The sequence below is a fragment of the Prionailurus bengalensis genome, chromosome C1, assembly GCF_016509475.1.
Source record: "Prionailurus bengalensis isolate Pbe53 chromosome C1, Fcat_Pben_1.1_paternal_pri, whole genome shotgun sequence".
NCBI classification, from domain to species: domain Eukaryota; kingdom Metazoa; phylum Chordata; class Mammalia; order Carnivora; family Felidae; genus Prionailurus; species Prionailurus bengalensis.
The window spans coordinates 59,974,267-59,991,851 of NC_057345.1; the positions used below are offsets into that span (position 1 = coordinate 59,974,267).

Below are 17,585 nucleotides of genomic sequence, written 5' to 3' on the forward strand. Positions count from 1 at the left end.
CTAGTCCACTCCTCAGCATATCTCACCCTTCCCCCACCACCTTCAAGCTCTCTAATTGCAGCCTTATATATATGATAGACGGATAGATAGATAGATAGATAGATAGACAGATAGATAGATAGATATAGATAGATATGAGAAATCTATAGATGTACAGACATAGATAGAGATCTATATAGCTCCTATTGGGTGTGTTTCTATCCATAACCCTGATTAAGACATCGAACATTAAAATCAGTACTTGAAATGATTACATAAGCAAAAATAGATTCTTCTTTGGAGAAAGGATTTTAACTCCCTTGTGGTATTTCAAATTATAAGAAAGCATTCTAGAAGACCTGCTTTTATGTTTTTACAGAGAACAAAACAAGTGAGGTTTGAAAACAAACTTTATTCTATTTATTCTATCTCCCCTCTTCCACAGATTACAGAAGCACATCTTCCTTTTGAGCAAATTGATCACACAGGAGAGTAACATTTTAGTTCACTGTGCTTACAGTTTATTAGTAAAGAGAAGTTGATAGACTTATTAAAAGGTTCAGTTTTTGACTAAGTTCAGTCTTATAAAAAGATACAGAATCATATATGTCACTTGTTTTTGACGCCAAAATGGGATCAGCAGAATCTTGAAAAAGCTAGCTTTTTAAACAAGGGAAATGTCAGTGAAAGGTAACAGAAGTCCTCGAGAAGCCATAAAAATATATATTGATTTTGGCCTTTTATATCTTTATATGATTTTCCCATTGAGCATGTAAAATAATGTCACATGACTCTGGATTGGGATGAATATTTTTCTGAAAAGAATGGGAATTCCCACTATAATCAGAGATCAAAGGTAAGACAGAGAGACATCTTGATAGACCCAAGAAAATATGGCTGGTATTAAGTTTCATAGTGATATCTAACAGCAAGTTTTAACGTTATTCATATTATAGTTCTATTCCTCCAGTTGCATGGAAAGTTTTGTTCAAAGTTTCAGTCTGACCTCAACAGTGTGGGTCTGTATTCTTGTTAAAGCCAATGGGACATTAGCACCAGTGATTCAGGGATATTACTTGCTCCAGAAAATCTGGTACCAGCAATAGTTCCCGAACTATTGGGAAACATGAGCAGATTGCAGCCTGAAAAAGAAGGCTAACCACATGGATCTCAAATGGGACTAATGCCTCGAAAGTGCATATATAGGAAGTAGGGAGGGTGCTGGTTTTGACTGGCTTCACTGAAGACAACTCCAGGCATTTACTAAGTATGCCAAGAATGGAAACACTCATGCCACATAGAGAAAGTACTCCAGATGACAATACAATGACTAATGTAAATTCAAGTATGGGTCACCTACTAAAGGGCAGGAAACTTCAAATTGAGAGTATAAGTATTGAAGGCATAGGTCTTACCTCCTGCTTCTTCTTTGTCATCTTTTTTTTAATGCTTATTTATTTATTATTTATTTTTTAAAAGAGAGAGACAGAGAGTGAGTAGGGGAGGGGCAGAGAGAGGGAGACACAGAATCCAAAGCAGGCTCCAGGCTCCGAGCTATGAGCTGTCAGCACAGAGCCCTACACGGGGCTCAAACCCACAAACCATGAGGTCATGACCCAAGCCAAAGTCGGAAGCTTAATCTACTGAGCCACTCAGGGCCCCCCCTCTTGCTTCTTCTGCCATGCCATTCTGATGGTGGGATGGGTGACAAAAAAGTTCTGATAATACACATGTAGACTCGTGAAATCAATAGAACAATTTGAGTTCAACCAGTGATAGAACTTAAGAACATCTGAGTTACATTTAAACTTTAGATAGTTCCACATATACTCTAAATTTAAAATTAAGCAAAAGCTTATTAGCCTCTTCAAAACATAAGAAACATATTAGGTCAGCAAGGAAATAACCTTGGACAGAATTATAATATGGTTCTCTTTTTGCAAATTCAGTAGAAAGACTGAAGAAATGTTCATTTTCAAAACAGATATAGGAAATAAAAGTCCCACTCTAGGGAGTGAAATGGAGGAGGGTGTTGGGGTAAGACTTTTATTTTATATATAATAGCATTCTGTCCTTTTTGATTTTTTTAAGTTTATTTTATTATTTATTTTGAGAGAAAGAGAGAGAGAGAGGAAGAGAGAGAGAAAGAGCAGGGAAGGGGTCAAGAGAGAGGGAGAGAATCCCAAGCAGGTGACGCAGGGCTCAAACTCATCAACCATGAGATCATGACCTGAGCTGAGATCAAGTCAGATGCTTAACTGACAAGCCACGGAGGCCCACCTGTCCTTTTTGATTTTTTAACTTCCACACATTAAAAGATATTCAGAAAAAAAAGTAAAGCCACAGACTTTAAGTTAAAATGTGTCTATCCATCAAATCTCTTTGAAAAGTAACTATGATCTGTAAGCAGCAAATGCATTAGAGATAGTATTTCAAAAGAATTGCTTTGCAAAGTATAGATCCCTTTGAATTGTGAATAATAACATCCAATTTACAACCTCAGATTTAGTAATTTGGATTTCATTAAAGTCATATTCAGCCCTAATGATTTAACTAGATAATCATTAGCACATTGTTATACATATAGAAAATAATCAACAAATATGTATTGAATGAAGGTAGTCAGAAGTGTTTTTAATTACCTCATAAAAACAAATATCCCAACATGATTTCCACCCTCTTGTCACACATACATGTACACACACACACATACACACATACACACTTATTTGTTAATGATGTCTATTAGCAATATAAAGCATACTTTAATTAATTTGCTTTAAGTAGACTATTTATACTGACTTTTGAAAAACAGTTAACACTTAAAAATACATTTTAATTATATAAATAGTGACTAACACTTAAATCTTCAAATGATTAGTCTATGAAAATGTTTACATTAGTTATTTATTGCCACATATTTCTTTTGAAACAATTTGATAACACTAAAATATTCTCCAACATCCACATTCACAGCAATTTTTAATAAAACTTTTTCACTGATCTTGATAACAAGAATATTAATTGAAATGTTTTATTAAATGTCATATTGAAATAGTTCACTCATAGCTTACTGTTATTTGCCTCCGAGAAAACATTTTATATGAGCTTAGTGTTGCTAGTCTGAAGGCTCAGGTGAAAGCTTATAAAGTTTTCTGTGGGCTTTGATTTAAAAACTAGGGGTAATGGGGCACCTGGGTGGCTCAGTTGGTTGGGCGTCCGATTTCAGCTCAGGTCATGATCTCACAGTTTGTGAGTTTGAGCCCAGTGTCAGGCTCTGTGCTGACAGCTCAGAACCTGGAGCCTGCTTCAGATTCTGTGTCTCCCTCTCTCTCTGCTCCTCCCCCACTCACATTTTAATGTTTAATAAACATTAAAAATAATTTTAAAATTAGTGATAATACTGCAAACCATGCTGAGTTGAATTTATTTTTTCTATCTTCTTAGCTTCACCTCTACTTGATGAGTTTTACTCACAAATATCATGATACAGTGGAACAATGAAATCCCATTGTTTTCACATGCATTATAGCATGTGTGACTGCTAAAATGTTCCTGGAACATTTTATGTTGGTTTTTAAAGATGTGCCTAATTAATTGGTTAATTTTATTAGAGCTAGAGATGTTTTGCATGGCTTCTTTTTGTCCTCAATGATCCCTTAAAAAAGGCTTAGTGGTTACTTTTGTTACTCTATTATTAATATTAGCAGCACTCTGAAAATAGCAGTTACCTATGAAAGAACATAGCTTTAAAGCTTTAACAGAAATCAGAAATTAGTCACACTGACTCTGATTTCTGTGCTTTAACCTGCCAGCATTCTGGGTACAAAGAAAACATCTACAAAAAGATTTCTAACCGTGTTCTCTGGTACAAAATAAAAAAAAAAAATTAAAAAAAATAAAAAAAAGGAAAATCCCATGGTGCCTAGACAGGTACCATACCTACAGTAGGACGGTGGAATTTGGGACAGCCTATCCACCTACACATGCTATGTTCTTAACAGTGCTAATATTTCAGGGACTTTCTTCTGTTCCCCAGTCCTTCAAAGCCTGAAATATATTCCCAATGGAAAAGAAATATCTCTTTTTGGTTTGTGGACAGAATGCTTCCGGGGGTGGACACCTGCTAGTTTAACAATCTTTATATAGGCCAGACTGTAAGCAGAGGGATGTTCACTTGCCTCAAGGTATTTTTGATTCTCAAGTGCCACCTGCTCGAGAAACTGCAGCCAAATGTTATCTAAGAGAAGTGGCATAAAGTACGGCAAAAAAAGTCCTGTGACAACAGAGAATATCTATCTAAACACCGCAGCTACTTACTCTAGAGAGTCACCTGCATCAGTGAACTGGAGATGGCGTGGAAGCCAGCCACGGAGCACTACTGAGAATTCTCTTCAGGCAACAAACTAGCTCCTATTTCTCAAAGCTAAATGCAACTTTTAAGAGCATGGACTTACTCCTATGGGTGCCCCAAGACTTGTGTCCCTACAGCACTAAGTTCAGTGGCTTGTGCTTCACAGTGTATGGACTTGATTAAGGAAAACATAGCGTAGTGTTTTAAATCCCCTTCGTAGGTTGATCTATAACACCTTGGCTCTGGAATCACACTATTTGTGGGTAAATTCTGACTCTGCCATTTACAAACTGTAGTGGATCCAGATTGGATTCTTCAGTCTTCTAATCTCCTTTTTACACCATTTTGTACAGCTGAGGATGTAGAATTAAAAACATTTCCCAGATTCCCTTGCAGTTAAGACTCCAGCAGTGACTCAGGGGCTGCCAGTCAGAATTAGGAAGTGTAAAGAAAGGTAGAGGGCCATACTGTATTCATCTTGATAGTGAGGATCACGCAGGTGTTTTGTGGCTCAGGTGACAATAATTCTGGCAGTGGCGCAGGGTGCTGTGTTCCTGGAGTAAATGGCCAGGAATGGGGCGCCTGGGTGGCGCAGTCGGTTAAGCGTCCGACTTCAGCCAGGTCACGATCTCGCGGTCCGTGAGTTCGAGCCCCGCGTCAGGCTCTGGGCTGATGGCTCAGAGCCTGGAGCCTGTTTCCGATTCTGTGTCTCCCTCTCTCTCTGCCCCTCCCCCGTTCATGCTCTGTCTCTCTCTGTCCCAAAAATAAATAAAAAATGTTGAAAAAAAATTTTAAATGGCCAGGAAAGCTGTATCCTGATTTCCCCACTTTCTGATTGTGGTAAAGTGGCAGTTACAACAATGTTGCTCTAGAAGTCTGCTGGATGCCCACCCTATAGCCACATGCTCCAGCTCTTCCAGCAACTTTACCCAGTTTCCCACATCGGATCCCTTTCTTTTTAAAATGACTACACGTGTCTTCTGTTATCTTAGCTGAACCCTTCAGAAACATACATAGTTATCAAAGTCATAATTTAGAGTATAAATTATATGCCATATTAATTTATATAAATTACATAATGTAAAACTATGTGAACTATAAGTTATAGATATTTTACTCCATGAATTGTTACATATTATAAGTTATATAGAATATGTAAAATATATACACATATATACATACATATTCTATTATATTTAACACACATATATTTCTATATTTCCATTTCTGTTGGGACCCATTTCCAAGCAAATTTTATTTTTTATTATTTTTTTTTAATTTCATGTTTCTAATGGTTTCAGGAGTAGAATTTAGTGATTCATCACTTACATATAACACCCAGAGCTCATCCCAACAAATGACCTCCTTAATGGCTATCACCCATTTAGCCCATCCCCCACCCAACACCTCCAGCAACCCTCAATTTGTTCTCTACATTTAAAAGTCTCTTATGGTTTGCCTCCCTCTTTGTTTTTATCTTATTTTTCCTTCCCTTCCCCTATGTTCATCTGTTGTGTTTCTTAATTTCCACATGAGTGAAATCATATGATATCTGTCTTTCTCTGGCTGACTTATTTCACTTAGCATAATACAATCTAGTTCCATCCATGTTGTTGCAAATGGAAGACTTCATTCTCTTTGATCACCAAGTAGTATTCCAGTATATTCCAGTATATATATATATATATACACACACACACACCACATCTTCTTTATCCATTAATCAGTTGATGGACATTTGGGTTCTTCCCACAATTTGGCTATTGTTGATAGTGCTCCTACAAACATTGGGGTGCACGTGTCCAAGCAAATTTTAAATAAATGCAGTTTTGATGATTAAATACTTCATTTCTCAGCAAATTTTGTAAAATTCAAGCCAATGTAATATACAAAAAAGATCTTGAGTTTTCCTGAATCATGGTGAAATGTTTTAGTTCTGAGTTTATATCCTGGGATCTAATTGATTTTTATTATAGCTAATCTATTTGGATTTTCAAATAGTCCTAATGGGGGAAAATAAACAGTTATTTTATTTTTGTCTGATTATCTTGTCCATCAGGTTTAATACTTTAAATATGGCACTGACATTTCTGTCAGGACTACTGTGTTGGGCATTAAGATAGACATTTGATGCTTGACAGTATTTAATCCTCATTTGGAGAGTTAACATTAATATATGAATAACAGATTGTTAAATAGATAATAAATTGACTATGAGTTATTTCATTGGAGAATATGATGTTATAGTCACCTAACAGTAAGCAATAAATTATAATGAAGTGTGGTAAGTGCGATTATAAATGTTTGAACCAAGCACTTTGGAAGTAATAAGGGGGAATCTCCTTATCTCTAAAATTGGTTTGTGGAAGTCTTCATTAAAGAGGAGCAATTGGGTCTAGAAGGATGAACAGAATTTGACACATAGAGAAAGAATATATGAGTGTAAATGTCAATTTAAATAAAGAGAATAACATCATATACTATAACTTCACAGTGCAATGAATGAGAAACAAATGGAAATAGGTAAGTATCAATAAATTAACGCTCTCAGTAAGTCCTAGTTACTTTGAAATGGAAATCATAAATATAATTTCTTGTTTTGGTAGGGAAAAAGCATATAAATTTGTTAAATAGGCAAAAATAACAAGGCTTATGTAAACATGCTTAGATTAAAATATGAATATCTTCCATGACTCTCCTTTAAGAAGTCATGAGGTTTCCAATCACTCCCAAAATGCAATATGTACGGAAATATTCTAAGACTTGAATGCCTTAGTATTAAATAAAAAGGGGGGAACAGTGATGAAGATTAAAAAAAAGCACTCTGAAGTAGAAGAAAACCATACTATTTGAGTGATATAAAAACTGCTCAGGTTACCATACTGAGATAAATAGGTCAAAAGCTAATATTTGTATTGTTGCAAATATCAAAATATCTCAAGTGGTTCTCAATAAGGGATGATTTTATCTTCCCTGTTCCCCTATAGGGAACACTTGGCAACATCTGGAGATATTTCTGGTTGTCAAAACTGGCAAAGAATTGGTCTTGGCATGTAATGGGTAGAGGACTTGGACATTACTAAATAACTTAAAATACGCAGCATAGACCCCCACAAAAAATTGATTTGGGGGGTATCCACCCACAATGTCAATAGAGCTAAAGTTGAGAAACCCTGGAATATCTTCAAAGAGAGCTTTTCATAGTGAATTTGTAGACACATCTTTCCACTGGCTATCTTCTAAAATGGCTGGATATGTTACAGGAGGATAATCTCACTTGACTGGGTCTTATGGTGAGTTTAAAATAAATTGTGTATAAATGATTAATTAAGAAGAATGATTCAAATGTATATGAAATTTGAGCTATAACCTGACAAGTCAAGAACCTTTGGGTTATACATAATTTTAATGAAATAGGTTTTCAGATTATCTCATAGCTAACCTACTTCCAGAAGAGTATTGATGATAAACACAAAGACTAGGTTGGTGACCTTTAGCAACATATGACTTTGAAAATATTGTGACTGTACGGTATATTTGAAAGTTGCTCATAAAGTAGATCTTGTTCTCATCAGTATGTGAGGTGATAGATATTAACTGAATTTATCATTGTAATCATTTTACAATGTGTACATATACCAAATTATTAGTTCGTACAACTTAAACTAATACAGTGTTAAATATCGATTCTATCTCAATAAAACTGGGGGGTGGGATGCTATTACAAAAATAGAAAGCAAAAAAACACAGCTGACATGTTTAATGGTAATATATTGAGTATTCTCCCTTTGAGGTGCCAGTGCAATGCTGTGGAAGAAAATATGTGCTTTTGTTGTTGTTGTTGTTATTGTTGTTTTCAACATATGAGGCTAAAACTATTGCACATCTATATGGGAAGAAAATACCACAAACTTGAGCATTATACCATACACAAAAATTAATTAGAAATGGCTCATAAATATAAATGTCAAATTAAAATTATCAAACTTCTAAATTAAAATTATCAAACTTCTAGATTAAAGATAGCAGAATACCTTTATAAACTCAGAGTAGGCAAAGATTTCTTAAACATGGTACAAAAGATGATAACCATAAAGGAATAAGTACTTGGACTTCACTGAAATTAAGAATTTTGTTTATTAAAAATATCAGTAGGAGAGTAAAGAGGCAGGTGATAGACAAAGATAGTATTTTCATTAGCTATTTGTCTATCAAAGGAGGTATCTATCTATCTATCTATCTATCTATCTATCTATCTATCTGGTTATATCCAGACTATATTAAAAACAGTAAAATAAAACAAAAAAAGATTAAAGAATAGCCAGAAGTCTTGAACAAGTACTACATACAACAGGTCATCCAGATGGTCAATAAACATGAAAAGATGGTCAGCATCATTATTTATCAGGGAAATGCAAAGTAAAACCACAAGATACTATTATACATCCACGAAAAGTCTAAATTTTAAAAGACTGAAAACACAAAGGATTAAGAATGTGAAGCAGCTGAAACTCTCACACAACAGTTGATGGAGATGTAAGCTTGGAAACAATTAGGCAGTATCTACTAAAGGTGAACATAAACCTACTCTATGACTCCACAGTCTTACTTCAGGTATATGAATACAATGAGTACATATGCCCAACAAAGAACATATACAAGTATGTTGATAGCAGCTTTACTCAATATGGTCAAACACTAGGGATGCCTGGGTGGCTCAGTAGGTTAAATATCTGACTCTTGATCTCAGCTCAGGTCTTGATCTCAGTCATGAGTTCAAGCCCTTCATTGAACCCCACGCTGGGTGTGGAGGCTTCTTTAAAACAGAAGAAAAACATGGTCAAAAGCTAGAAACAATTCAAATGCCCACTATCAGAAGAATGGTTTACTAATCTATTCTGTTTTCCCTTAATGGAATACAAAACAATAATTTAAAGAGAATAAACTACTGATACACACAATAACGTGAACAAATCCCACAGATGTTAGGTTGAACAAAGAAGGACATCGTAACACTCCTTGATTTCTATTTCTATTATATTCAAGAGCAGGCAAAATAAATTGATGTTTATAGAAGTCAGAAGTGATTACTCCTGCATAGGTGGGTAAAGTGGCAACAGAGAACTTTCTGAGGTGATGGAAACATTTTATATCTCAATCTGGATGATGTTTACTCAGATGTACATATATGTAATAAGTCATTGAGCTGTATATTTCAGATTTGCACACTTTCCAATGTCATTACATTATTTCACACATAATTTAAAGGATGCTAAATCTCAAAAAGAAAAATATTATGCTTAATTATATTATGGTAAAAAGAATATTTGAAAAGGGGAGTTAAACATGTTTTCTTTATATCCAAAAAGTATTTTGACTGAATTGCAAAAAGGAAAAGGTCAATCTGCAAAATATATTTTATGGAAATAAAGAATGATTTGCTAATGACATTGAACCCATTAGGAAAAATGTGTAAGTAATTCAAGAGTGTAACTGAAAAGACAGGAAACTGGAATGGTACCATCTATCCTGTAAATAAAATCGGCAATTAAGGATGAAATTAGCTACCTAATATAAATATATTATTAATGTTTTATATATCTGTACATAATTTAACACTTCTTAAGATGCTTGTTTAACAAATGCTATTTTTTAAAAGATGAAATTAAGGTCTCTTAGAAACACAATCCATTTCACTTACCAACTTGCAATTTGCAGTGAGCTATGTATTGTTTTGAAGGTGTATGACTTAAAATATTTTTACTATTCATTTTAACATATGATATTGTCATACAAAACTTTGTTTTAAAAAATGATTAGTAATGCAGGTAGCTACATTTGATGAAACATAATTCACTACAGGACAGAACAAATTTTTGCACATTTATTTATACCAAAATTGCATTTAAATTTTAAATTCTGGGGTGTACAAAGAGATAATTTTGCATTCACATTATAGTTAGTCATTTTCTTATATTTCTATTATGTACTTTAATATAAACAACTTTCATTATGAAACAGAAGAGAATATACCACCCCAAAATATGCCTCTTTAGCATAAGGATTATTTTAGGCTGATTATTTTTAAGGAACAGCAGACATAGGAAAAGCTCTAAAAACTGAGTAGAAGTTATCCTTTTTATAAAAAAACAGTTTACATTTACAAGGGAAATCTCCATTGTAAGAGTGTCTCCCTCTCCATACCAAGAAGAGAAGGATCACTCTAAATCTCTAGAAACTTATCAAGAAAGCAATGACTTAAATCTTCATAACAACCTTCCCCTTGTTTACTGTGTTCTGGCAACCTCCCATAACCGCCCCCTTCTACCTCCCAACATCTTTTTTTTTTTTTTTGTCTTTAGCTGGAAATGTTATTTAGGATGGTGGCAAGGGTCATTCTGAGGAGTTACCCAGTTTTCTAGGGTCTCTCCCCATGTATACAAGAGGCACACATGTTATCAGTCTTCCGTTTTCTCCTGTTAATCTGTCTATTCATTACAGGGGATCTCTGCCAAGAACACAGAGGAGTAGAAGGAAAATTATTATTCTTCCCTCACAATTACAGGCTGCTATAATTTATGATAAATCAACTCTTTGTCTCACTTACAACTGCACATACTTAAGCTTGTGCTGACATATTCAAAATGTTACTATTATATTGTGATACACTTCTTACATTGGCTTTTGCATGCACAATGCTTACACCCATATCCACACACACTTGAAGAGGTTAAGGACAAGTCTCTTCAAAATGTGACACTTCAACCATTTTGAGCTGAAGCCAATCAAGACCTTGGGGTCTCTAGAGAAATTTTAGCCCTTCCCTGAACTACCCAAAAGAATCTAAATTGGAGGTATTTCTAAGAATAAGAGATAGTACCACGGAAAATTTTTATCTCAGTGACCCGTCTGTGTGGCGAGGCAAACATCTAATTACCAAACATCCACTTCTTCTTCCCGTTGAAGCCCCAGGCCCGTCTCCCATTCCTTAGCTCAGGATGGCATATCTACCTTACTTTATCCTTCTGTCTTTGATTCTTTCCTGTGTGTGAGGATCCCCTCAGTATGAAACTAAATTAGACTTTCTCCTGTTAATCTGTATTATGTCAATTTAATTCTTAGATGAGCTAGAAGAACCTCAGAAGGGTAGAGGAAAATTGTTCTTCCAACATGCCAAAAAGCAAAGATCAATCTTTGGTTCACCTATCAAATATCTAAACTTCTCTTTCTATTCTTTAAAATTGCTGAAAATTAAAAAAAAATTAAATTAAAAAAAATTAAATCTAAAAAAAATTATTGCAAGCTCTAAGCCCAAATTATTAAAAAGAAAATATTGTAGGTATAATAAGTATGCCATTGCACGTTCAAGCTTCTACTCCAGATAATTACTAAAACTGTAATAAATACATCGTATCAAGCATCTAGGTTATCTTTACCTATCTATGAGAAATGGAGACTAAAGCTGTAACTCAAATTTTAAGGTGTTAGTAAATACCTCCCAAAAATCAGAAGTCTAGGTTACGATTGTTAAGTAAGCAAAAATGTAAAGGTACAGAAAACAAAATATGTGGCACAAATTAGGGTAGATTTTATTTTATGCTCCCCCTTTTTTTCAGGAAAAAATGATAATTATCTAGATACTATTCAAAATCCATTAAGATAGATACATAGGAAAGAGGAGTGTTTACCAATTAACCTATAATTACTAAATATTATTTCTAATTTAGCTTCTTTTGGTGGGGCAATGCACAAGAATTTTAAGGTTCATATACACATACTTCTTGTATTTTTCTGTAAATATTACTTACTTAGATACCAAACTGGATATCAATTGTTTCCCTAAAAGGAGGTTTACTCTAAAGTATACATAATTACTGTCTTTATGAAGAATTTATAATCATCAATGATACCACTACAAGAACATATTTCCTATGCTTGTTAAAAAAAAAAACCCAAAAACTCCCTGTACTCAATAAACTCCTAACTGGATTTTGCTACAAATATCTCAGAACATGTTGTCTTCATCTATTTCCAGAAAACATTAAACCACCGCTCTCAACAAGCTGTTCTCATTTATACTACAATGCATTTGTAGTGTTGGCAAATGGGAAATCCCAGAGCGGATGAATAAACAGGAAGCTTCATCTAGTGTTAATAATCCCCTAGGACCCTATTTGTAAAGAAATGGCCTTTGCAAGAACATGCACAAATGTGCAGTTTCATACTTGGCAGAAAACCCATGAATTTTATTCCCAATTCATTTAGTAACTTTATGCTTTTTCACATACACAAACATATACAAACTTGTGACCTTGGGCATGTTTATGAAGACCACATATATATGTATATGTATATGCATACATATGTACATATATGCATATATATTATCACATATCATTTTGTATGTAGAATAAATGAATCATATGTATGCTTTAACAGCAGGTCCTTGTGCAACAAACTCTAATTACAGAAAATATTAGCATGACATGAAATGGAGTGAAACTAAGCTGGATAGAGTGGTCTATTCCCACTGAAGCAACTTTTAAAGGATACTGTAATTTGACATACTATAGTAAATATCAGAAAATATTTACAACAGCAAATGTCATTAGCCCTTAACCAACGGGAGTGCAGTTCTCTGCAATCCCCAAACCACCTTAACACAAAGCAGGGAAGTCCAGTAGTAACAGTGTTAAACTGCGATTACACTGAAACACGTTATTTTCAAAATACAAAATAAAATAATTCTACATTCCATAATGGCGATTTGTAGGTTCTAGAATATTCTGAATAGGTCTAAATAATGCACGACATACTTTAAGAACATATACCACCTCTTGGAATACTCATTTAAAAGATCTATTATTTGTTGTACATGGTATGAAATAAGTTTCATGTCAGAAATTTACTAGGGAGCACAATTCAATCTCCTTACAAAGTTCTTGAAATTGATAACCATTTCCTTGACTGGAAACACAGATCCTAAATTCTTCTGTTGTCATTCCTTCTATCTGTGAGTATTCACTTTCATGCACCTTCAGTCTTAGTGAAAGTTTATTCTACATGTTGATTTTGGCCATATAAGCAAAAAAAATATTCATGAATAAAATCATTGCTACAAATGTTTATGTTTATATTATATGACCCGGAGATTATGTTAGCATAATTCATGTAGGTTTATATAATAAGTAGAAAGGTGAAATTCCCCTAGAAGCATGTGAGCAGGCCCAGAAGAATCTCTTGTTTAGTATCACATTATAATAAAGTGCTTTAAAATGCTCTAGGATCATAGCAATAATAAATTCTACCTATAGGTGGTCATTTATGAGAGAAAAAGGGAAATGTGTTGGCATGAATGAAGAATTTAACACTAAACAATACATTAAGTTTCTACAGTTTATGAAGAAAGGTAAAATTTAAGAAGTATAAACAGCTCGTCACAGCTTTCAAGCAATAGGAAAAGTTCTATGGACTCATGATGTAGGCAAAGAAACCATACCTCCTTTGTAAAATTCTCACCCTAGTAAATTATTCTTAATTATGAACCAAGCATATCTAAAGGAGATAACAACATATTCTCTTATGTAATTGATTTAAAAGATAGAATTTTAAAAAATTCTTTATTATAACTGGATTTGAGGTTGTAAGCGTTGGAACAGACACAAAAGCAGAAGGGAAACAGAGATTTATTTGGTATTATCTGCACATGCAAAACTACAGAAGTGTAAAACCAACACTGGCCCAGGGGGATGATTCAGCCTCTGTTAGTACTGGTGCTGCTTCAGCCACTTTAAGAAATAGATGTTCTTTTAACGTTATGTATAAATCATCTTTTTTGAAACTAGACATTTATCATTTACAGAGTTTATATAATCTGAGATGTAATGTTTGAGGAAGTGGAAAGGGAATGAAAACATATTTTCTCCCTTCAACCACAGAAGCTGCTGGCTTGCAAATCTTTGCCTTGAGACTTGTTGATGATTAACAGCAAGAAAGTTTTATATATATATATATACATATATATATACATATATATATACATATATATAAATATATATATACATACATACATATATACACACACCTACATACACATATATACGAATACATATATACATAAATGCATATATGTATGTATGTCATACATGTATACATATATATGCGCATATATATGTATGTATACATATATATGCGCATATATATGTATGTATACATATATATGCGCATATATATGTATGTATGTATACATATATATGCACATATATACATATACACACACACACACACACATACATATACATATATATATATATATATTTACAAGCCATCACCAAGGTGGTTTTAGCTCTCCCATAATGTCCAGGACCAAAGTTCCCACTCCCATATGGACATCCATTAAGTAAACACAATGTGCCTTCTATGCTAACTTTAATTCAATGTCAGTTCTCTAGGTTACCTCCTCTTGCCATAATGCTCATCCTTCCTTCCCCACATGCCCTCAGAGAATTCCTAGGAAACTGCTGGATACAGTTAAAGAGAACTAAAAAACACAGTAGCCCAGAGAAAAACCTAAAGCCTTAACTGGCTTACAACTTTAAAGTGGCTTATAAAAAACAAAGGATAAAACAAACAAAGCAAAACAGAAAAACAACAACAACAACAACAACAACAACAAAACCTTGAGCAGTTTGTCAAATAGATAAAATTAACTGGAAACCCAGTTATACATGGCTACCTCTGAGTAGAAAGTAAAGACCAAATCTCACAGATTTGAGAAAATTTAACTAAAAGAAATCTGGTTGCCCGTACAAACATACAAGATGACAGAAACCTAATTCTACTGTCCCTACTATGTTGTATTAATAGCTGCCTTTAAGTAGTTAGTGATAAAAATGATAGATGCTAGCTAATTCTTGGCACTGAATACTTTTCATTTGTAGAATTAGATCAGATTTTGAAGAAAACTACCAACAAGTGTATGAGATTTGATGTGGAATTAATCTTGAGCTAGTACTTTCACCAATAAAAATATTGGTACACATAATCTGTCTTGAAAATATAGTATCATACAATACAAAATAAATGGCTAAGACACTATAATTTTCTAATTGAATAACACAGAAGTTAAAATTTTACAATGAGTACTAATTTTTACTTAACTAAAATATTTATTGATAATGATAAAATGTTTAAGGTTTATATTAAAGTCAGAATTTAGTTCTTACATGTCACTGAATAACAACCCCAATAAACACACTGTTAGGTTGAGTAACATCTGTATAAAAATGATAAGGCTAAATGAACTCCAATCATCACATCTCATTCAATTTTATATTATATCTAACAAAAACAAAGAGAAATAATGTTGTGCAAGAAATGCAGTATCGGGGAGCCTGGGTGGTTCAGTGGGTTAAGCATCTGACTTTGGCTCAGGTCATGATCCCGCAGTTCGTGGGTTCAAGCCTCACATCGGGCTCTGTGCTGACAGCTCAGGGCCTGGAGCCTACTTCAGATTCTGTGTCTCCCTCTCTCTGTCCCTCCCCTGCTCATGCTCTATCTTTCTCTCTCTCAAAAATAAACATTAAAAAAATGTAATATGTCTTCATCCTTACAACAAACAACTGAATGTCCCAAATAAAGGGCCACATGAACACATACAGGGGCATATTTATTTCAGTTGCCTTAACATTTTTTAAAATGTTTAATTATTTTTGAGAGAGAGAGAGAGAGAGAGAGAGAGAGAGAGAGACAGAGCATGAGCAAGGGAGGAGCAGAGAGAGAGAGAGGGAGACAGAATCCGAAGCAGGCTCCAGGCTCTGAGCTGTCAGCACAGAACCTGATGCGGGGCTTGAACCCACAAGCTGTGAGATCACGACCTGAGCCAAAGTCAGATGCTTAACCAACTGAGCCACCCAGATGCCCCTCAGTTGCCTTAACATTTTAAAGACTAAAACAATTTTCTTTTTAAAATGTATTCACAGTTTCTAAAATAGCAATAAGAGTAAAAAAAAAATCACAATTTTCATAGCACTATTATTACTATAGTATGCCAAGGGAAGTGCTACGGTACAAAGGACAATATAAAATGTAGCCAAATAAAATATTAAAATTTAATCCATAAACTGTATATTGAATTATACATATCTCTTATCTATAAGTTATTTATAAATAAGATTAGAAATTCCAATACTAAGATACAATGGCAATATCATTATATTTTATGAAAACAGCAAGAAAATAGTATTACAGTTATGAATATATGTAAAGAACAGATAGTATATTAAATGGGCCAATTATAGCAGTTAATGCTTATTGTGTTCAAAGGATGTATGAAGTAATATAAGTGAGACATATGTTACAATTGAAAGTTTTTATATTTTTCACACAGTCAAAAAATTTTCACTGTTGGAAGGAGACAGGTCATTTGAAATTATGAAAGTAACCAACATTGTTTTCACAGCACAACAAAGTAAAAAGCAACCAAGTGATAAGCTAATGGTTCAACAGCTAGTGACACAAGTAAGAATAGAGTTCATTGTTCAGACCCTCAATCCAGAATTTTTATTACCTATTGGTGTTCCTCAAAGACAATTGCCTAACAATGAAATAATTTTAGTTTATGATAGTAAAAATATTAAATGCTTAACAAAAATCCCTTGGGCTACTAGAGACAGTCTACCATGTGATGTAATTCCTTGCTGAAAGCCATCAGAAAATCCGTGTGTGTGTGTGTGTGTGTGTGTGTGTGTGTGTGTGTGTGTTTTAGACAGAGGAGAGAAAGGGAGAGGAAGAGGAGGAGCCAGAGGGGGAAGGAGACACGGATGGATGGATTGAGAAAACATTTTGTGAGAAAAAGGCAATGGTGGAAATGAGACTTTTTAACTACTATCTCCATATTATTCCCAGATCTTTGAAAATTCCAGGAACATCTTTTTAAAAATCAAATTACACTCTTAAAGCTGGAGCTACAAAAATCTCAAATAATAATTACGATAGTTTTAAAATGTCCCTTCTTTGTTAGATGTAACTGAATTTTAATGAATGTATATTATTTTTTTATGCCTGATTAAATCTTCACTACTAAAATGAGCTGCCAGAAAGAGTCTTGCCTGTGTTTAGCTTCAGTTACTTACCTGGAGATAATATTTAACACTGTGAGCAGAAAGTCCTCTACCTGGCTGTAGCATCGTATTACAACATACCTAGGACTACAGTTCAAGTTCTACCTGTCACTAATGGCTTCTAGAGCCTT

General features: G+C 34.1%; 1 protein-coding gene across 1 annotated transcript in view; it reads right to left on the reverse strand.

The window, feature by feature from the left end:
- The window catches only part of NEGR1 (neuronal growth regulator 1), an 841,588-nt gene that overhangs the window by 690,367 nt on the left and 133,636 nt on the right, over positions 1–17,585 (reverse strand). The gene's annotated exons all lie outside the window — the stretch shown is intronic.